The 21,962-nt window shown below is 45.2% G+C and overlaps 3 non-coding genes across 3 annotated transcripts; 1 reads left to right on the top strand and 2 right to left on the bottom strand.

Moving 5' to 3' along the window:
- Positions 1 to 7,894: 7,894 nt before the first annotated feature.
- Trnaw-cca lies at positions 7,895 to 7,966 on the bottom strand. The gene has a single exon. It is a non-coding gene; the product is annotated as a tRNA-Trp (tRNA).
- An 11,101-nt stretch (positions 7,967 to 19,067) lies between these two features.
- On the bottom strand, positions 19,068 to 19,139 carry Trnaw-cca. Its single transcript has one exon. It is a non-coding gene; the product is annotated as a tRNA-Trp (tRNA).
- A 118-nt stretch (positions 19,140 to 19,257) lies between these two features.
- Positions 19,258 to 19,329, top strand: Trnaa-cgc. The gene has a single exon. It is a non-coding gene; the product is annotated as a tRNA-Ala (tRNA).
- The last annotated feature ends 2,633 nt before the right edge of the window (positions 19,330 to 21,962 follow it).

The raw sequence follows: 21,962 nt of genomic DNA, 5'->3' as shown, positions 1-21,962 counted from the left end.
CTTACGAATGGCAGCTAAAAACTGGAAACATACTGCGAACCGAATGCAGCGAGCTATAGTGGAAAACACCTGGCGATCGACAAATATCCTCCATAGGATGAGGATTTTGAATACGTACATATTTTGTAAACCTTATTATGTGGCTCAGATGTTCCCTATTCCAAAAATGCAAGCCAAAAGATCATGCGTTTGTCCAGCTGCGTTGTGTGGCTAGGCCATATTTTCAAGTTAACTTACGCCACATTGTCAAAGTCAGTACAGGCTGGGGGTCTGCAACTAACTGATACCTGTCGAAAGGCGATAGCACTATATATAAAAAGAAAAACTGTGATCATTACCACGGAAACCCATACTATTACATCCAAGCTGTTTCGCATTGTTCGCCCCAAATGTATGAAACCGCCAATTGGCATCGGAAAACTAAACTTTCAATTGCAACACACAGGTGCATATTATCTCGAAATGAGTTACTTAGGTGACAGTTTTTTTAGCAAGACCTTGTCTCACGACCAAGTCCTTAATTGCCAAGTGGCAGAAGTGCGATGGTCCAAATACAATTGAAAGGCACTAACCACGAATCGCATGGACGGCAGTGGGGACCAATATCGCTCTCAAAATTCACTCATCCGATGTGTTTCCAGCCTGGCATAAAGTTATTCACAATATCATTCCAACAAACGAAAAACTCGACCGCATTGGTTTAAGTGATACTGACAAATGCCTCAAATGTGGATTACTAGACACTCTGAGGTACATTTTCACTTGCTGCGGACAACTGTTCAACTGGCATTGGGCGAGGAAACGATTGGCGTTCCTCACAAGAAGCGTTGAAAGTACTTACACAACTGATATCCTCCTGTGGCCTGATACAGAGTATTACCCCAAAACGAAAAAAAACCGTTATGTGGATGCTTGGACACTTTGTCAACTACGTCGTAAATAAACACGGAGAAGACAATACTTTTTAGTTTACTCCTTATATGGAAACAGCATATTGGCGAAGGAAACAGTTCCCACAAATTAAATGGAGATTGGGAATATGTTACGAATGCTGTTTGAGAAACAGGGAATTGGGTGATTGTGAAGTAAATACGGGAATACTGTTGACATTTCTACGGCGACGTTACAAAGTACAAGTCAAGTTAACATTTGATTTTATCTTAGTTATAATTCCGCAAACAGCGCTTTAAGAAATTGAAGTTTTCTTTTCTTTATTTATTCCTCATTCTCTGTTCTTTACGGGAAAAGAAATTTGATTTGATTTTGAGAAAAAAATTTTGTAATACTTACGACAAAAAGAATTGATTCTATGCCATCAAGAAGAAGGAGAATACTTATTGTATGCTGTAAGACGAAGTCAGTCTAACTGGAGTATTTGTTTTCTTATGAATACAGCTGAAGAAGCTCGCCAAAGAAGGCATTCATGGAGAGCGCAAGGAAGGGCTGTAAGGGGAGATGGGAGGCCCTAAAAATTTAAAAAAAAAGAAGTGCTAGAGTGCTTCGTATGCAGAAAGTCCTGGGTTCAAAACGGCTCAAAGCACTAAGGGACTTAACATCTGAGGCCATGAGTCCCCTAGACTTAAAACTACTTAAACCTAACTAACCTAAGGACATCACACACATCCTTGCCCTAAGCAGGATTCGAACCTGCGACCGTAGCAGCAGCGCGGTTCCGGACAAAATTGCCTAGAACCGCTCGGCCACCGCGGCCGGCTCCTGGGTTCAAATCTCACCTCTTCCAGTTTTTGTTTCTCCCTGCAGCAGTGTATGATAAAGCCGATTTCGTAGAGTTCGACCTCATAGCGACAGGACGATGACCTGCAAGACCCTGGGCTGCGATCCCCCATTAAATTGTTGCTCCAAAGTCTTCGGTGTTGGTGCGGAGTGCATCACAAGCATGTATTTGCAACTGATAGCGACTCGTCATTTTTTTTTCTTCAGGATACTGAAAAATGAAGGGGGCAACCGGGATTGAACCCAGGACCTCTCGATCTGCAGTCGAATGCTCTAAGACTGATTTATACCCTCTTTTATAATTTTTCTGTTCCGATAACTTAAGGAAAAATATTATACTCAGCGTTGCTAAAGACGTCTAATAGAGCAAAATATTGCGTAATCAATATCTCTCGGATATTAGGGTTAAACGATATAAATAAAAAAAATACTAGACGCTTCGCGCCTGGAGACCGTGTGAGTCGGCGCCTTCACCTTGATGTCAGAATGCGAAAATTTCACTAGTAGCTTTTTACAAGCAGGTTCTGTTCGTCCGTTCTCTGTAATCGTTTGGTTTCTGATTAAATTGACATACTCGCCTTTGGCTTTTGTAAACGAAAATTTCATTGTGACACCAACGTGTTTTTTTTTTTCTTTCTTTAAACGAGCGCCTTTTATATTTTTTTTATTTTTTAGCCATTAGACAAGTTTTTCATTCTATATTTTTAAATTTATTTGTTTTTAAGTCAGGTACCCAGCCATCTTTTTGGAGTTGCTAGTTACTTATTTACCGGGTGATCAAAAAGTCAGTAAAAATTTGGAAACTTAATAAACCACGGAATAATGTAGATAGAGAGGTAGAAATTTACACACATGCTTGGAATGACATGGGGTTTTATTAGAAGCAAAACAAAAAAAATTGCTAGACGCGTGAAAGATTTCTTGCGCGCGTCGTTTGGTGATGATCGTGTGCTCAGCCGCCACTTTAGTCATGCTTGGCCTCCCAGGTCCCCAGACCTCAGTCCGTGCGATTATTGGCTTTGGGGTTACCTGAAGTCGCAAGTGTATCGTAATCGACCGACATCTCTAGGGATGCTGAAAGACAACATCCGACGCCAATGCCTCACCATAACTCCGGACATGCTTTACAGTGTTGTTAACAACATTATTCCTCGACTACAGCTATTGTTGAGGATTGGTGGTGGACATATTGAGCATTTCCTGTAAAGAACATCATCTTTGCTTTGTCTTACTTTGTTAGGCTAATTATTGCTATTCTGATCAGATGAAGCGCCATCTGCCGGACATTTTATGAACTATTGTATTTTTTTGGTTGTAATAAAACCCCATGTCATTCCAAGCATGTGTGTAAATTTGTACCTCTCTATCTACATTATTCCGTGATTTATTCAGTTTTCAAATTTATACTGACTTTTTCATCACCCAGTATATTCCAAAATTGTTTGCTGGTACAAACTGGTGAAATGAAAATAGGAATCTTCTGTGCAAAAATGAGTAAAAAATCTTCCCTCTTTGAAAGAAGTAACAAAAGCGTTCAGTCGTGTCTTCGAGGCATGGGGTCACTTGTCCACCCGCCAGGCAATAGGAAACGCCTAGTTATAAAACCCAACGAATGTAAATATACAGTCACTGCCGAAACGAACTCAGATTTAACTTTTCCCAAACAAAGAACTCTCTGCAGGCGTTGGAACGTAGTTGAAGGTATCCAATTTGCGATGTGAATGACTGCCACACTTTCACGGCAATTGCATCATGTTGTTCAACATGTTGCCGTATAGCTGAGAATAACTCCTGGTGTACTTGAGATTCAAGTGTTCGTACTCAGTGTAGGCGAAGTAATCGTCGAGACGAGGTGTGCGATGCTGAAAGAGGTAGCTGGTCGTATGGCTCAGGAACTAAGTCACTGCGTTATTCTTTGTGCGCGGATGCCTGAGCTTTTGTGGCCACAACTACTCCAGTCGCTCGACATACCCCGCAGCTGTCCTGTGAATAATCGCGAGTCGCCGGCAGAGAAAACTAGTAATTGAAATCGTCTGTCCGCAAGTCAAACGATGTTTCAGCGTATCCTCAAGGCCACAGACGCCGCAGGTGGAAGTGTCGCTGAGATGAATTCTGTGCAGCTTTTCATTGGTCGATATCTCATTTTTTTCTCATTTTTCAGACGTTTGTATGTATATTTTTGCCTCCTTCCTCCCCTATAGCCCTACCTTTTCCTCTCCAAAAATGCCGCCATCCTCTAGTGTCGACGCAGCACGTAAAGCAGGGTGCTGTTAGTAGCAAGACTTATTGCCATAAACCGAAAATAAAAGCGGAGGCATACTCTATGCCTCAGGGGGCGACGACACACTACTCAGAAATACACCTCTCTCTGCAGGTGTGAAGCAAGTGATGAGTTTAGAATCTAAAAGGGAAGAAATAAATAAAGACAGAAATGAAGGCAAATTAAAAACAGGGACGGCAGCACACACAAATGAAAACGAAACTGGCGAGATAATCCCATCGCCCATGAAATTAACGAAGTAATAATCCTCTAAGATAGATTATGTGATTTCTAATTTTCTAATAATTTTTCATACAAGGTTCACACAATTCCCATGTTACCAATTGCCATGTTATCAGTATCATAGAACAGTCTACTCTAGTGATGCCCAGAAGGCCAATGTCAAATCTTGGGTATGGGCAAGTCAAGGGTAGTTTGAAAGTCCGAGTGACAAAGATCCAGGGGTAAACTCAGGCAGTTCCTGGACGAGGTGCCTTAGTCAACCCGGAACACCTTTTGATAACAATGAACCATTGCAACTTTCAGAAATCTTGCAAAAGTAATGGTATATTTCCGGTCAGATTCCGCCAGGCGATGCTGGCTCCACAGGTAGTCCATGAAAGAGACAGCATCGGTGAGGGAAAGGTGATAAATCGTGAAAATGGTGTGGCCCAAGAGCCACACAATTGCGTTACGTCGTGTTCGGGGGTTGGTCTGAATATCAGGGGTAAGGAACCAGTCGATTGACACATTGCCTGGTGTCGTCCCACCGATCAGCGCTAATAGCACACGTGCAAGGTCCCACACTTCAGTGACGTGAGGGCATAAGAGACGATGCTCTCTGGTGTCTACGTCACCACATTATCGTTTGCCACCAAGTACCAAATCGATTTGACATGGGAGGGTAAGAGGTCGCTAAATATATTGGGCCAAATGATATTCCACCTGTGAGTTGGGTATTTCAGTACAATCGGATTCCGGCGGTTGGTGCTCGCCAAACAAGTGTACACTGCCTTGTTAGTCAGGTCGGCGGTACGTGAGTGGAATTGGATATTCTTGAGTATGTAACTGAATTCGAGTGAGTATATCCGCAAATGCAGAAACGCTTGTGGAATAACCGAGATATCAATGGGAGGTTCCCTATCGCACGGTCCCCAATGGTGGAGCACGTGTTTTGCGACATTTTGTACGGGGCTCGCAATTTCCGGAAGCGGTTGATAAGGAGCGTTGTGCTTTGCGCCTTGACATCCAGCAGGTTGAGGCCACCACTCTCATGCGGCAAAGTTAACACGTCAAAACTGACCTTAAAGATATTCCCTCGCGTAATAAACAAGCAACAGGCCCGTTGATATTGGCGATAACTAGAAGGCGAGGGGGGGGGGGGGGGGAGGCAGAAAGAACCTGTGCCAGATAGCTGAATTTCCTGGCAACAGTCAATTGGATTGTTTGCACCTTCGGTACGATCGCCATAAGCTTAGAGGGCCGCACGAGTTCGGTTCAACATAGTTACCCATTACGAGTATTCATTCTGCCTGGGTTGCTGTCGGGATATAACCCAAGCGACTTGTGACACCTGGCGGAATGGCACCTACATTGTTGAGACCACTTCCGATGTTCAGTAAAACAGTCTTCCTGGGGTTTAACTGGGCACACGTCGCGCATGCAAAATCCTGAATAAGTCGTCCAGCGGTTAGTAGATCATGTGAGGAGGCAATGCCGATACACAGGGCATCGGCGTACGCAAGACAACATTGCCGCACATTACCGATAGTAATCCCAATTAGTTCGTCCATGAGTGACAATAGCAGAGGCTCCATGACAATGGCGTAAAGCACCATCGACAAGGGACAGCCTTGCCGGATAGACCGTTCAATGTTGACAGGTTTCCCGAGGTGGCCGTTGATCAGGAGACGGGATATCGCATTGGCAGTAAGTCACTAGACTACGTTAAGAAAACGCACACCAAAACACATTTTCCGCATCGTCGAATACAAAAAGTCGCGGCAGATTTGGTCGCAGGCCTTCTCAAAATCAATGAGAAGGAGAGCTGCGGCGTCTTGACTATGGGCATAGGTGCAGATGAGATCACGCAAGGCGCAAGCTGCAGTGAAGACACTTCTTCCGGGGAGAGCACTGTATTGATGGTTTCCCAAGACCTTCTGGAGGGCGGACTGCATGAGCAATTTAACAGCTCGAGACACAATTTTTAGATCGGCGTTGAGTAAGGTGATTGGTCGAATTGTATCAAAGGACTTACGACCACCCTTCTTGGGAAGAAGCACTATGATGCACTTCGTTAATCCCGGCGATACCTGTTCCACGACCCCAAGTTCATTTTCGATCGCCAATAAAGTGTCGCCAAGGAGGTCCCAGTAATATCGGTAGAATTCTTTCGCCAGCCCATCAGGCTCCGGCGACTTTTGGTAGCCGCACTAAACACAGCATGTTTGATGCCATGCTTACCGAAGGTCTCTCAAGAGCCTCCACATTAGCGAGTGATAAACAGGAACGGATCCTCCTAGTTAACGCATCACGAACTCTGGCATCCACGGGTTCCTGTTTGTAAAGTGCAGTGACCATCCTCGTCGGTGACACCGTCAATGAACGTAGCGTCGCGGCGTCGGAAGGACCGAAGCGGATGGTAGAGATAGGCTCGCTCCTCAAACGCAACATTTTTGGGACGTGAACGTACAATGTACCCCATCTGTGTCGTGCGCTGGATTGTAGTGATCTACGCCTTGTATTTTCCAATTTGTCGAGCAGTTTCCGGAATAGGTGAACTGGTGGTCTGTTCATACAGCTCCTGTAGACACTGATAATAGCTTTCGACGGTGCGCTTCCTCCAAAATGTCTTTTCCCGAGCATATCGCATGACAGTGACTCTCAGTTTAGGTTTAGCATCGGAAATCTACCATTCCAGAACCGTATTGTAACAAGGTTTAGTCCGTAACGCCTAGTTCCAAGCCCACTTCATTGCCTCACCAAGCTCTGGATCTCCTAAGAGACTGACATTTAGTTTCCACTATGCTCTTCCCGGGTAAAAGCGGAGGATCGGTGGGTGAGGTAAACCTGATACGCGCAATGGTCAGAAGTTTACGGGGACGATATCGTTATTTACCACGTGCTCACGCAATCCTCGCGAGACGTTAAAACTATGCGGCTGGCCGAGCTGTGAGTGACGTGCGTAAAACCACGACGGTCACGGAGAAGTTGTTCCCACGTGTCACAAAGGTGAAGGCCATGGACAAGGTGCTTTAGTTCCTCACACATATTTTGATTGGGTCCCTGATCCATGGCAATGATGATACAATTAAAGCCGCCACCGTGGAGAATATTATCAGTGTGGAGGCCAGTCAGTTGAGGAACTTCGTTCTTGTAAAAATGAGACCAACGACTATTGCCAGGAGGAGTATGAAGTACCACGACCATCAAGAAGGTAGTTGACGTCCGTTATGCGGACCCCTTCACGGACGAGAAGACCGGTTCCTGTCGCATCCTCTTTACTGAAGTTGGTCGTTGTGACGAACCCCGGAATGAAGATGGCAGTCGTGACCTCCTGTAATAAGGCTACGTCCACATCAGTTCCATATAAAAACTCCCTCAGAGCTCGGATTTTAAGGTCACTTTGGATTCAGTTGACGTTTATGGTCGTCATATTATAGGTTCTCGTCGCCATACCGCCTACAGACTGCCTCTCCGTCCACCTGGCTCCGTGTCCTCCCACCAGGGCCAGCTGTCCACTAGGGCGGGAGACGGCGGACAGTCACTTTTGGTCGTATCCATTGCTTCCGGTTATCCTCTAGGGATGCGAATAGTATGCCCTTGAGACGACGCATCACTGGATGCATCTTCCCGAAGCCGCTCAGTCACTTCGGCAATTTTTTGTTTTAAATGTTGTCGCAACCCCGACGTGATTTGAACACGTAACCTTCTGATCTGGAGTCAGACGCGGAACCGTTGCGCCACGGAGTCGAAGCAGTTTAGGTCTTATCATGGATAGGTTCCTCGAACACATACTGTACCGTTCAAACCTAAGAAATAATGCCAGCAGGATCCACGAGGGACTCTTCCCAGATGTACTTGCTCTGGCGTGGGTGTAACTCTGTGGTTAATTCCTGCTTCAGACGTCGAGCTGTTCGGACGTGTATACTTCCGCTCCGTCTCGCGTTTGCAAGCTGCTAACTGCGTTTGTTTATATTTTGTTCTGTGCCGTCGTTCAGTATCGTGTCATTGTCGTCTTGTTCTAGTGTTTTGTGGTGTTTTTTGTGAGCGGTTTCGACTGCCTTCTCACCATGATAGCGTCTAGAGTGCCTCCGCGAAAATGTACCCTGTGTTTTGAGTTTGATAAATCTCCCAGGAATGTGCAACCGAGCTCGTTTAAGATTCACGACTGGATCGTCGATTTTATCGGCATCACTTGTGATCAAGTGCACACCGCCTACTATGATACTGAGCTATACTGTTTTTTCGTGAAGTTATATAACCAAGTGTTGCTGGACAAAATTTTGCTGAAACATGGAGGTAAAGCTGGGTTCCGTCACCGCGACGCGTCGGTGAGTATAGTTATCATTTCGAATGCAGATATTGATTATGTCAATGTGCGTGTCTTTAATCTGCCGCCTGAGGTCGAAAACCGTTATCTAAAAGAGGTTATGAGATGTTACGGAGAGGTGAAGTTCGTCCGTAACGAACGGTGGTCAAGCCAGGATAGATTACATTGTTTTAGCGGCGTCCGGTCGGTGCAAATGCATATCAAGCAGAATATCCCCTCGTATCTCAGTGTCTGTGGTTACCGAGCACATGTGACTTACACTGGTCAGACGGCGACTTTTTTATCTACAATGAGAGTCGTCACGTTCGAACGAAATGTCCTAACTATGTGTTCGTTTTAAAATATACCTTCGAACAGCGTCGGAAATTGACCTTAGCTTAACTCGTGAAGGAGACACAAGTAACATCTCCAGCAGGACCACCTACTGCAGATGTTTTTCCGTAGGGGGATACGTTGCCGGTTGTGGATTTTTTTTTTTCATTACCTGTTAAACGTGAATCGACTAAGCCGACCCCCTTAATGGACATGCATCCTTTTACCCACAAACAGCGTCGGACGTACGAGAGGAGTAGCACTGATGACGACGACATTGACTCAGGACAGGGCGTGCGTCAAGATTCACTGCCGACCGTGCGTGAAACCGACGTCTCAAAACCGATTGCAGCAGCAGTTGTTGTAGACGCAGTAGGTGACACGGCAGGTGCGATAGCAGCCGCTGACGTAACGCAGAATAACATGCAGGCAGACCTCGAATCACAACAGTCTCCATCTGTCTTGACGTCGGTCGTGGCGGGCCCGTTTGAGGAATCACAACGAGCCGACCCACGACACGACCAGCCTCTTGATGTGTTTATGCAGAGCTTGCCTAGTGACGACGCGGTGTCCATGGCAACGGCGGGCGTGCCTCCAAATAATAACAAGGAAGGCAATGCTCGTAAACGAACTGAAGCGTGCCCGGTTCCAACCCACGACAAACAAGGAGAGGGTCGTGGTGTTGGTCAACAACCTAGTGACAGCAGATTACCTCTGGCTGAAACTCCGTCTGCAACGTAAACTCGCGACACGGTGCAAGCACAGATGAACATTGATAGCTTAGAGCCTCCCACGTCTCCGTCTGACTCGATTTTCCCTCCTACAGGACGCCGTAGGGCTTAAGCCCAGCCGAATGTAAATGCCGTGAGGAAGAAAAATACGCAGTGTGCGGCTAATGAACCTCGGATTGACGATAACGAAGTAGGTTCTCCGTCCCCAGCTAAAATGGACTTACACTAAAGGCGAGTTTTCCTTAACCAGTTCGGCAGAATCTATCTGTGTTCACGGTTTAAGCTTATAAAATACTTTCTCCAAACATCAATAATATGACATCAGCATTAAAAATAGCAACACTCCAACAATATCTTTGGGAGTTGGAAGCAGATATTGCGCTCTTGCAGGAAGTTTTTAAGACTATCCAGAACGTGGCTCCGGAAGTACACACAGGAACTGCTATCCTGATGCGGGAGGGCATTCCAGTACATGCGATTGAACTTTCAGATTCCGGTCGAGGGATCGGCTGTCATATCTATGGTGTCACTCTCACGAACTTGCATGCACCGTCAAGTAGAAGCAACAGGTCAGAACGATCCCATTTTTTTAAAGTGGTGGTGATATATCTGTTAAGGAGATGCCCTCAAAATATTTTAATGGGGGGCGATTTTAACTGCGTCCTCCATACCACAGACCAGGTTCCTAGTTTTAATTACTGTAAAGAGCTACACGATCTTCTACGGAATATTAGCCTGAAAGACGTTTGGGAGCTTAGATATCCCACCCTAGTGAAGTTCACATTCTTCACCTCTACCTCCTGCAGCCGACTGGATAGGACGTACATCTCTGACAGTATGAGTTATAGGTTTCTTGCAGTTGATGTTATTCCGACGTGCTTTTCCGATCATTGTGCCCTCGCCGCCACTGATAACTTAGATAGACAGCCTGCAAAATTTTACCGACCTCCTTTGAGTTTTAATATTTCTCACCTGGATGACAGCGAAATCGATGATGTAATCCGCACCACGTGGAATGCCTGTTTACGCTCGATCGACAATTTTCCCTCCAAAGCTGACTGGTGGATCCATGTAGCGAAACCGAAAGTGAGAAAAGGTTTAATTTATTATGGAGCCCGGATAGCCCAAGATAAGACATTTGAGTTTCACTATACAGTACTTCGAGAATTGTACGACAACGTCGGTCCCACCAACGCCAACTTAACAGCAATTAAGCGTGTCAGGGCTAAACTCTTGAGCTTCAAGCGGAAGCAGTTGGAAGTTTGCTGCTTAAATCGAAATTCAAATCTGTCGAAGAAGAAGAAGAAGAAGAAGAAGAAGAACGAACAAGCATTTATCACTTCAGTCAGCGCCAGTCGCAGGCGCATGTTTATTGATGGTTTGAGCACGGAAGATGGAGGCCGCCTATCATATCAAAAGGATATTGTTCAGACACTCCGACATTTTGGACAACAGTACTCCATCGTCGACTCAAATGCAGCGTCTATTGCCGATATGGTACAGGTTTTTGATAGAGATGTCACTTCTGCTGATAATGAGGAATTTTTATTAGAGTTGACGGCACCAGAAGTTTTCGAATTCATCTTATCACCGTCCAAGAAATCCCCTGGTCCAGACGGCCTGCCCAAAAAATTTTATATTACGTTCTGGGATGCCTTAGGTAGCACCTCTACTGAGGTTGTGAATGAAATAGTGCGGGGAGGTCCTATTCCATTTGATTTCAAAGCATGAAGAATTGTTTTAGTTCCCAAGAGCCCAGGACAAAAGACACTTGACAATTTCCATCCCCTCACTCTAATGAATTTTGATTACAGAACAGTAGCCAGAGCCGTTAACACCAGACTGAGCCGATACTTCAGAAACTCGTACGACCACATCAATCTTGCATCCCGGGAAGGTCAATTATGACACCAATTGCAGAATATCGCGATGCCATATTTCCATCGCTGCAGTGACTAATGTACGATGTGCCTTGCTGTTTATCGATTTTAAGAAAGCATTCGATCGTGTTAGTCACCATTATCTAGTACAGTTATTGCGTCAATCAGGACTCGACGGCCGGGTTCTGACTGTCATATGGAATATGATCACTTTGATACATGTCAGAATCACCGTTAATGGACAGCTGACAAAAGATATCAGCATCCAACGGGGTGTACCAAAACGCAGTCCGCTTTCCATGTCGCTTTTTGTTCTCTCCCTCGAGCCGCTATTGAGGAGACTGAGCGCGACCCTCACTGGACTGACTGTTTTAGGAGAGAATCTTACTGTCCGCGCCTCTGCAGATGGTGTTGCGGTTCTGTTACACCGCCACAATGATGTTGACACATTTAAAACAGTGATTGACACCTATGGACAAGCCAGAGGAGCCCAATTAAGTGAAGGCAAATGTAAACTTTTAAACACCAGGGTATTCGTACTGTCACTATACCGTGGGCAACCGCTATAGAACGTCATACATCTCTAGGCATCATTATAGGTAAGTGTCCGTTGCGAATGGAAGCTCAGAATTGGAAGCGGACAACGGAGAAACTACAAAGAACCGTGCTTGAAAATACATGATGTTCAACAAGTCTCACCGAGAAAATCAGAATTCTCGACATCTATATTCTGTGTAAAGCCTACTATGTAGCGCAGGTGTTCCCTATCCCGAAAATGACAGCATAAAAAAATTATGCAACTGTGTAGCAGATATGTGTGGCAGGTAAGCTATAGTACCATCGCGACATGTAGACAAACAGGGGGCTTGGCACTGACTGACATTAGTAAGAAGGCAAAATCTCTCTACATACGGAGAATCATCGTGATCTGTAACACCTACCCTCATACAGTGACATCGCAGCTGTTTCACATTCTCCGTCCAGCAAGTCTGGTGCCTCCAATTAACGTTGGTAGACTTCATTATCTAGTATATTCGTGAATTCTACCTTAAAACGAGCTATGTAGGTGCAGATATTTTGCAAAAATCTGCCTTAACTACAAAACATTTGATTGGTGCATGGCGGAAGACTTCCAGTCCACCTTACGTTGAAGTGAAGTACCCAAACGTAACGTGGAAGACAGTGTGGGCCAATATCAGTTTGGCCATACATACATCACCGGTGGCATCGACCTGGTATAAAGTTGTTAACAATGTAATTCCCACCAATGAAAAGCTCCACCGCATTGGACTCAGTGATCGCGATACGTGTGGAAAATGCCGCTTACTAGACACTCTGAAGAACAGATTCACATGTTCCGGCCATCTGATGAATTGGAGGTGTGTCGGGCAGAAACTAACACTTCCCGCCAGGAGTTCGGAACAAAACTTCACCACCGATCTCTTACTCTGGCCTGACTATACGTTCTATCCTGCAACCAAAAACAATACAGTGATGTGGCTGATGGGAAATTTTGTTAACTATGTCATTATTCTGAATGGAGATGGTGATACCCTTGTATTTCAAGGCTACATGACAACAGCGTTCTGGCACAGGAGTCGATTCCCACACACAAAGAAGTACTTCAAAAATATGTTACACACTTTACTTGAAAAGGAAGGAATTTGATAATTCAATGAAGTTACTCAGCTGCTTATCAGTATCAGAGCAGTGGTGCACGAAAAAAAGATACATTAATAAAAAAATTTAAAAAACGTGAGTTACTGACAGGTTTGGTGGCGACATCGTGGCCAGGCCTCAACTTTCTTGACCCCTGCCCTCCTTGCCGCCACCTGCCTGACACTCCCTCACCCGCTCATGGAAGTCTAACTCTGAAGAAAAATAGCGCAGTTGGTTTAAAAAAGCGGTCGAAGGCAAAAAGAGTGGTTAGAAAAGTTAAAAACGAAGTGGTTTAAGGCGCCAGACTCGAGGAACAGCCTTGGCTGCAGAAGCAGTTTGAACCTTCTGATCCTCGAATGAGGGCGTGGGTTCGAATCTCACTTCTGACACAGATTTTGTCGTTTCTCTGCAGCACCCTGCGTATCATTGAGATCTTTGTAATGTGCAACAGCACGACACTGGCCGTCTTCTCCTAAGTGAAATAAAAAAGTGGTAGAGTTTCTGCTTCGCATGCAGAAAGTCCTGGGTTCAAATCTCAGCTCCTCAAATGTTTGTTCCTCAGTGCAGCAGTACATGAAAACTTTTGCCTATCACCATATTCTACAAAATTCTGCGTACAAGATTCTTCCCCCAAGCAACTGGATTTCGTACAGTTCGACCTTACAGCAAGAGGACGATGACGTGCGAGACCGTGGGTTGCGATCCCCCCATTGAAATGTTGCTCCAAGGCCTTCGGTATGGCATGCGGCGTGCATCACAAACATATATTTGCAACTCATAGCGACAATCGTCATTTTTTCCGAGATACTGAAAAAAGAAGGGGCACCCGGGATTGAACAGCGGACCTCTCGATCTGCAGTCTAATGCTCTACGACTTAATTTTTTCCCACTGCTCTACCAACTTTTTCTGCCACTTTTTTCTATTTTTTCGCCTTAACCCCTATTTTTGCTGAAATCAGAGCCTTAGACCATTTTTTGTTTTTTCCCCCCTTTTGTTTTTCCATGTGTATAATACCAGGTCTCACTACAATACAGGAAGTAGAAAGTCTCGCTAGTGAATATTCCTTTGCTTGTGCGGCTTGATAGGGAGGTCGGGGTCAGGGGTGCGCCGCACAAGCGGTGGGGCCTCCTCGCGGCACTGGCAGTACTTCGAGCTCCAAACCCCTCCCTTGTCACCATGAAAGACAATCAGTGGTCACTAGCCTATTCCCATCCTTTCGAAAGCAATGTGGAGCATATTACAAAATGTCTTATGAGCCGGGTACTTGGGCATCTTTGCAAATTCGGTTTCCATGTACATTAAAAATTCAAGTCGATTGTCGACTCCGACGTTGTTAAAAATGTAACTGGTGAACTTCCCCATGAGCCAGATCACTGTATTGTTTTTCGTCTGAGGGAAGTAGCGTTCAGCGGGTCTGTACAAACGGTGGGTAGTGATATTGTGTTCAGAAGTCCTGGTGATTAGGGCAAGTTTCTCTTTGGTCCACTGGCAGTTGTAAATATGGCCGCCACACGTATATCGATGACATACAGTGTCGACAAGGTGACATTTGCCACAAAGGTTGGTGTCACTTAACCCTATTCCAAAGAGACGTTCATTAGTACAGATGAGATTATTGATAACTTTGTACCACGCTGTCCGTGCATCACTCGAAAGAACCGTACTACTAATATTTTTCCAGACGACGTCCCATGCGAAACCAGGGACCTTGGATTCTATGACATTGCTCCTGTGCAGCTGTTTCCGTTCTGCTAAAATCGCTTTCGCCGTGACTGTCGGCGACCGTAAAAGTTCTTTGCTGATGTAGCTACGTTCAAGATAAAAGTCCCTTATATGGTTAAGTTTAAAACTTCTGTGCTGAAAATTGACCGGCGGGTCGACACTTTGTGGCAGGACTATATTGTATAACGTTGCCGTGAGGCAGTCTGGGGTGTTGTACATGATAGTTAACGTTCTGTTTACATATAACGCCATTGCTTTGCATTTAAAGTCAGTTAGCCCCAGGCCCCCTTTACAAGGATCCAGAATTGCTGTTGTGACAGATAAGAAATAATTCTCCACGCCATAAAAAATTTGCTAAATGGGACTTGATGGCCTTCGCTATCATCGCAGAAAGAGGGAAAATTTGTGCATTGTAATAAGCCTTGGACAAGATATAAGTATTTAACAGACGGAGCCTTTGAAACTGGTCCAGGCAGCGGGAGTGATTGGCAATCAGCGCCCCTTGGATAGTCAATGATACCTCTCGCCAGTTTATCGAGATCATTTTGAAAATGGATGATGTCAGTACCATTCCAAGAGCTTATGTTGATGGACATGAGTTGCCTCGCCACTGATGCGGAACAATAGGTCGTAAGAGCCAGATCAAGTTGTGACACATCTGCTTGACTTCTGATGATGACGGCAACATCATCCGCGTATGCACCTACAACAGTTTTCATTCCTGAAACGGTAATGCCGGTAAGTCTACATCGTAGCTGTTGTAAAATGGGTTCCAGAGAGAGAACAAAAAGCAGCATGGACAAAGGACTTACTTTTGGGACGCCTCGTTTTATTTCGGTCTGCTTCGTCAACTGGCAATTAACAGAGAGTTGGGCTGTGATTCTCATCGCCACGTTCTTGATTATGTCTATGGAGGTATCGAGGAAACCCATCCTGCGCAACGCCTCTATCAGAAACGGGTGATTGGCCCTATCAGACACTTTGTGGAAATCCACAAAAAGCAGTCCACATTTGATACTGCATGCGTGAGTCAGTGCAACGACGTCCCAGTATAAAGCAGAAGTTGGTAAGATAGTCTTCTTAAAAACGCAAGTCTGTTGTGGGCAAATGATTTTAGTGGTGGGTGGCAAAAGGCGTTCATGGAGTACTCGAGCTAGAAGTTTATAATCGGAGTTCAAAAGTGAGATCGGTAGGAGGTTGCTTGAACGCTTGCAACCCTTATTCATCGGGAGAAGTACAGTCTTGCATTGTTTGAATTCTGCAGGCAAAGGTGTTCCCCGTAACACTTCATTGATTATTGAGGTGAACTTGTCTCCTGTTAAATGCCAAAACCTTTTATAGAATTCAACGGGTAGGCCGTCAGGTCCAGGAGATATGTTAACGGCAGAATTGCAGATAACGGCGTAAACATCATCACTGTAGACAGTCGAAAAAATGGCGTCATTGTCATCTCCCGTAAGTTGTGGAGTATGAGAGCCGAAAGGTTCGTCGTAATCGTCTGCATTTGTGTCCGCCGGTGCATACATGTTTTCATAGTAAACGGAGATTTCCTGCAGTATTTCCTTTTGCTTGGTGATTTTGGTACCATCCTCAAGTTGAATTTCGTCTATGAAAGTGCCTATGTTTGCTGTCCCTGATAAGATAATACAAGGCCGCAGTCTCATCGTCAATGACGGCCCTCCAGTTCTTGGCGTTTCAAGCGCAGTAATTTGGCCTTTATCTGTTCGATGTCTCTCAGTCGTGTTGTCACGGCTCAGGCTTTATCATAAAGATCCCGTAGCACACTATAATAAAACTCTACGGTGGTTTTCCGTTCCCTAGCGCTGCGGATACTTAAGGATATTAAAATATTCCTGAGCTTCGGCTTCGCCCGTCTGGTCTACCATTCGATCACACTCCGAAAGTTGCGAAGTGAACGGTGACACAGTACCCATGCAGCAGTTAGTTCGTTTTCTAATTCTGTATCCCACATTAAAGACACATTTAGATTCCACTGATTTGGTGCTCGGCGAGTAGGTTGTTTCGTTAGATTGACACATGTTAACAATGCACTGTGGTCGGAGAAAATGACAGGAACAGTTTCAGCGTGCGTAACGTTGCTTTTTACTTAGTCCGAAATATAAATTCTGTCAGTTCTGCTGGAAGAGTTGGCAATGGTATGTATAAATTTCACCAGCGTGGGGTATTTTACCTCCCACATATCTTGCAGTTTGAGGTCACAACATGGCGTTGTAACTCACCAGAATAATTAAAATTAGAAGTCTTATCTCTGCGGCTCCGGACACAATCAAAATCACCACCGAGTATGAGTGGTGAGGGTTTTCGCCTCAAGTGGTAAATTATGTCGTCTTTAAAGAACGTGGCTCGTGCTGCATGGTGAGTACTACCAGAGGGTGCATATAAATTGACAAAAGTGACACACGCTATGGTAAGCCTAATCTCTCTCCCCGACTCTAATTTATCAACGTTTTGTACTTTAATGCCTTCCCTAGCCAAAATGGCTGTACCAACATGCGCTTTTGGTGAAATAGTGTAAAAACCTACAGCCCCTCCTCCGCCGGTCGATCGATCGGCATCTGTTGACATGCCTCAGGTGGCAGGCGTGGTACTGACATCACCTCGACCTGTTCCTTCGCTGGTAATGGATCCAACTGATCAAGTGTCACCGGTAAATTTGAGCTACAATCCGAAAGCATGGCATGTTCTGAGCCTGGAATCTCAAACACGGGTTGCGAAGTGCCATCCACAGCTTTCCTAGGCTCATTGATGATGTCATCTTCTTCTACACTACCGCTATTGTGTGTCTTATCCTGTGGGTAAAGACACAACTCTGAACAACGGAAGTGTCTAAAGCCTCCTTACGTATTAGCGGCGAAAGTCAGCAGCATGATGCTGCGCCCGATCTTCAACTTTGTCCGTGATGGGGGAACCTGGTCGACCTTGTGAACCAAACTCCAGTGGCAGATGTCTCAGAGTTAACTTTTTCCGCTCTTGTAAGTGGGTTTGCAAAACAAATACCCGTTTCGGACAATCCTGCTTTAGATGTCAACTCTCATTACAGATATGACAAGTCAGTCTGTCCACTGTACATAACCTGCTCCTTATATCCGAAAACTTGAACATAGGAAGGAATATTGTGCTTGACATGCATGTCGACCGATCGCACACCGCTAAAGCATTTCAATCGGTGTGGGCTGCACCACCGTTCATCCCTAATTTGCTTGATATCACAGTACTGAGAGAGAACGTCTTACAAATAACAGTTTTCAACGTCGGGGAGGGGAGGGGAGGGGGGGCGGGCGCGGGCACGGGCAAGGGCAAGTTAAAAACCTGCACTTGCTTGTAATCAATATCAGCATTAGAAGCTGTGACCGTACTCACTGAAATATCGCCGTGGCGGAACTCAGCTTTCCTGTCAAATTTGTTTAAAATCCATTCCAGCACCAAAGGGGAGAGCAGCTTGACGAAAAAACAGTATTGTTCCGACCTGGCAGATTAAAACTGTGTGCCGGACCGAGACTCGAACTCGGGACCTTTGCCATTAGCAGGCAAGTGCTCTACCATTTGAGCTACCCAAGCACTACTCACGCTCCGTCCTCACAGCTTTACTTCTGCCAGTATCTCGTCTCCTACTTTCCAAAATTTACAGAAGCTCTCCTGCAGGAGAGCAGAGTAGAGTAAGCTTCGTGGGAAACGTGGTAGACATTGCAGCAGGTAAACAGTGACCAAAACAGCTTTCAAGAAAGAAACGAAAAGACGTCGACACCACAAGTACAAAAACACACAACACTAACACACACATGGAATTAATAGAAATAAGTGGAATTCGCGACTTCCAAACACAGCAGCTAAGTGGAGCGGTAACACGTCCTCATAGCACGCCGTCTGAGCTTATCCTCTTTCACAATCTTTCAATTCCCATAACTTCAGGAAAAATATTATACTCAGCCTTGCTAACGACGTCCAATCGAGCAAAATATTGCGTAATCATTATCTCTGTTAGATGTTAGCGTTAAACGATATAAATAACAAAAACACTAGACACTTCGCACCTGGAGAAAGTGCGAGTCGGCGCCTTCATCTTAATGTCAGAATGCGAAAATTGCACTAGTAGCTTTTTTTCAAGCAGGTTCTGTTTGTCCGTTCCCTGTAATCGTTTGGTATCTGATTAAACTGATATACTCGCCTATGGCTTTCGTAAACGAAAATTTCATTGTGACCCCGACGTGATTTGAACACGCAACCTTCTGATCTGGAGTCAGACGCGCTACCGTTGCGCCACGGAGTCGACGCTGCTTAGGTCTTGTCATGAATAGGTTCCTCGAACACTTACTGTACCATTCAAACCTAAGAAATAATGACAGTAGGATCCACGAGACACTCGTCCCAGATGTACTTGCTCTGGCGGGGGTGTAACTCAGTGGTAGAGTGTCTGCTTCGCATGCAGAAAGTCCTGGGTTCAAATCCCAGCTCCTCCAGTTTTTGTTTCTCCGTGCAGAAGTACACGAAAACATTTGACTGGCACCATGTTCTATAAAATTCAGCATACAAGAATCTTCCCCCAAGCAAGCGGATTTCGTTCAGTTCGACCTCATATAGAGAGGACGATGACCTGCAAGATCCTGGTCTGCTAGCTCCCCACTGAAATGTTGCTTCAAAGCCTTGATTATAGCGTGCAGAGTGCATCACAAACATGTATTTGCAACTCATAGCGACAAACATCGTTTTTTTTCGGGATACTAAAAAATGGAGGCACCTTGGATTGAACCGGGGACTTCTCGATCTGCAGTCGAATGCATTACTTTTATTTTTTTTTGGGGGGGGGGGGGGGCTCCCAACACCCTATCACCCCACACAGCCCGTTCTTACGTTCACCTGGTTTTGCCTTCTTCGGCTAGCTTCTTTGCTGTAGCTTTTCTTTTTTAATTATAAATAAATAACGTTCTTCGTTTCTGTGGGTATCAGTTACTTAAGGAAATGATAAACGTCCTTTGAGGAAAGGAAAAGAAATAAAAATAAAATTAATCCTCCTGAAATTTGAATCTTCTGCATATGTAAATGGAGATGGGTCTTTGCAAACGTAACATAAAAGTAGAAAATGAAAAGTCGAATGCTATCCTTCGTAATCGAAAAGTAAATAAGAGATAAATATCTTTCTTCTTTGGTATTCACGATTTCATCTGACGCGACAGCAGCTGCCAAGGTGGTCTTCTCGTGAGAATAATATGTTGGGTGTCCATGTCGGTTGAGGAACTTACTTCGTTGCCCTTATGGGGGCATTCTTCATGCGACGTCCCTTAACGCGTACGCTCCGGACTTTCCGTGTTATTTCTTTCCATTACAAACAACTTCTCCGTCTATTATATATACTTCATGGCTGCGCTATGATTTTCAGCATATGTAGCACTACAATCGTTGTGTCCTTGCACCGTTGCATGTTCATATTCTAAATATGCACAGTATTCTGCATGCGTGGCGTGTCGGTTATTGATAATGTAAGCAGCGGTATGGCCTAAAACACGGGTCTGATTAATTCAACAATATCAACGTAGTGCGGAGTAGTACGGTCAATGATCGCGAGTTTACGCTGCATGTGTGACGTGATGAGCTCAAAAAAATGGTTCAAATGCCTCTGAGCACTATGGGACTTAACTTCTAAGGTCATCAGTCCCCTAGAACTTCGAACTACTTCAACCTAACTAACCTAAGGACATCACACACATCCATGCCCGAGGCAGGATTCGAACCTGCGACCGTAGCGGTCGTGCGGTTCCTGACTGTAGGCCTAGAACTTTCAGGCACTCCGGCCGGCGTGATGAGCTCGGTGGTGCCATAAGTGAACCTATGAATCAATGTGTCCACGCGACCACAAATTGCTCAGGCGGGCTTTGAGCTCAGGTGGATCGTATTAAGCTTGTCATTGGTGAGTACTCTGTCATTGACGATAAGATACCACGTCGATTGGATGCGGGATGGCAATACGGAACTATGTATGTTCCTCCAGATGGTGTTCCATTTGGACTGCGGGAATTTCTGCGTGTGTATGTTGACTCTGTCGTCCGATGTGAGAAAAGTATGTTTTTTAGTGTTGTTACAAGGTGGATGAATGTCGTGAGAGTGACGTATGTAGCCGAACTCACTGTAGTAAAGCCTGATATGACGAAAGGCCATCGGTATCCGGGCTTCATGAATGGGGGGTGTACACTGGACGGCCTCCAGTATAAAGTTAAGCACTGAATCAAGCTCGGCATCAGCGAGTTGACTGCTTGATGTATGCGGACGATTAATAACGACCGACATTTATGGCTCGCACTGAGCAGACCAAGTCCTCCCCGTGATGGTGGTAAAGTTAAAGTGTCAAAATGTACTTTAAAGATATGGCCTCTGAAGATGTACCAACAAAACGCCTGTTGTATGCTGTCGTTAGGAGAATTGGAGATAGGGAGGATTTGGCCCAGATGAAACATCCTGCTCGCTACAGATACTCTGATGGTATGCACTCGTTGCAGATGAACCAAGACTCTGTCTGGATAAATGTGTGTCGTAGCTCTTATGTTTTGCACCATGTCCGACCAATTCTTCGTCAGCATCACATCTGGTACCACAATCGAATAAATACCGATAGATTTATGCTGAGTTCTAGTTAGACACCAGTCAAGATAGGTGGTGTTACCCATGCCTCGCCCTATGTGAAGAAGTGTCTTCTTCCTCTTGGTTAACGTTGCACCGGTTACAGTGTTGAGAACATTAATTAGATTCCCCACTGCCTCAAGATCTGCCATGGATGACACTGCGGTACAGACGTTGTCAGCATAAGCGATGCATGCGACGGTCGCTGTTCCTATGCGGATGCCAGGGGTTTTGCTACTAATCCTTGCCAATAGGGGTTCAACAGCTATGGCATATTACGCCATTGACAAAGGGCACCCTTGCCAGATATATTTCTTAATAGGTAGTGGGGCTGTCAGGTGTCCATTAATCAATACTCGTGAGGAAGCTTTGTGGATACAGAGCCGCAGGAGGTGGAGGAACGGTGTCCGAAACCCATGTTAATCACGACGCGGAAGAGATATTCATGGCATATGCTGTCATACGCTTTTTCGAAGTCGAT

The sequence above is a fragment of the Schistocerca piceifrons genome, chromosome 3 (assembly GCF_021461385.2).
Source record: "Schistocerca piceifrons isolate TAMUIC-IGC-003096 chromosome 3, iqSchPice1.1, whole genome shotgun sequence".
Taxonomy (NCBI): domain Eukaryota; kingdom Metazoa; phylum Arthropoda; class Insecta; order Orthoptera; family Acrididae; genus Schistocerca; species Schistocerca piceifrons.
This window is presented reverse-complemented; position numbering and strand designations above follow the sequence as displayed.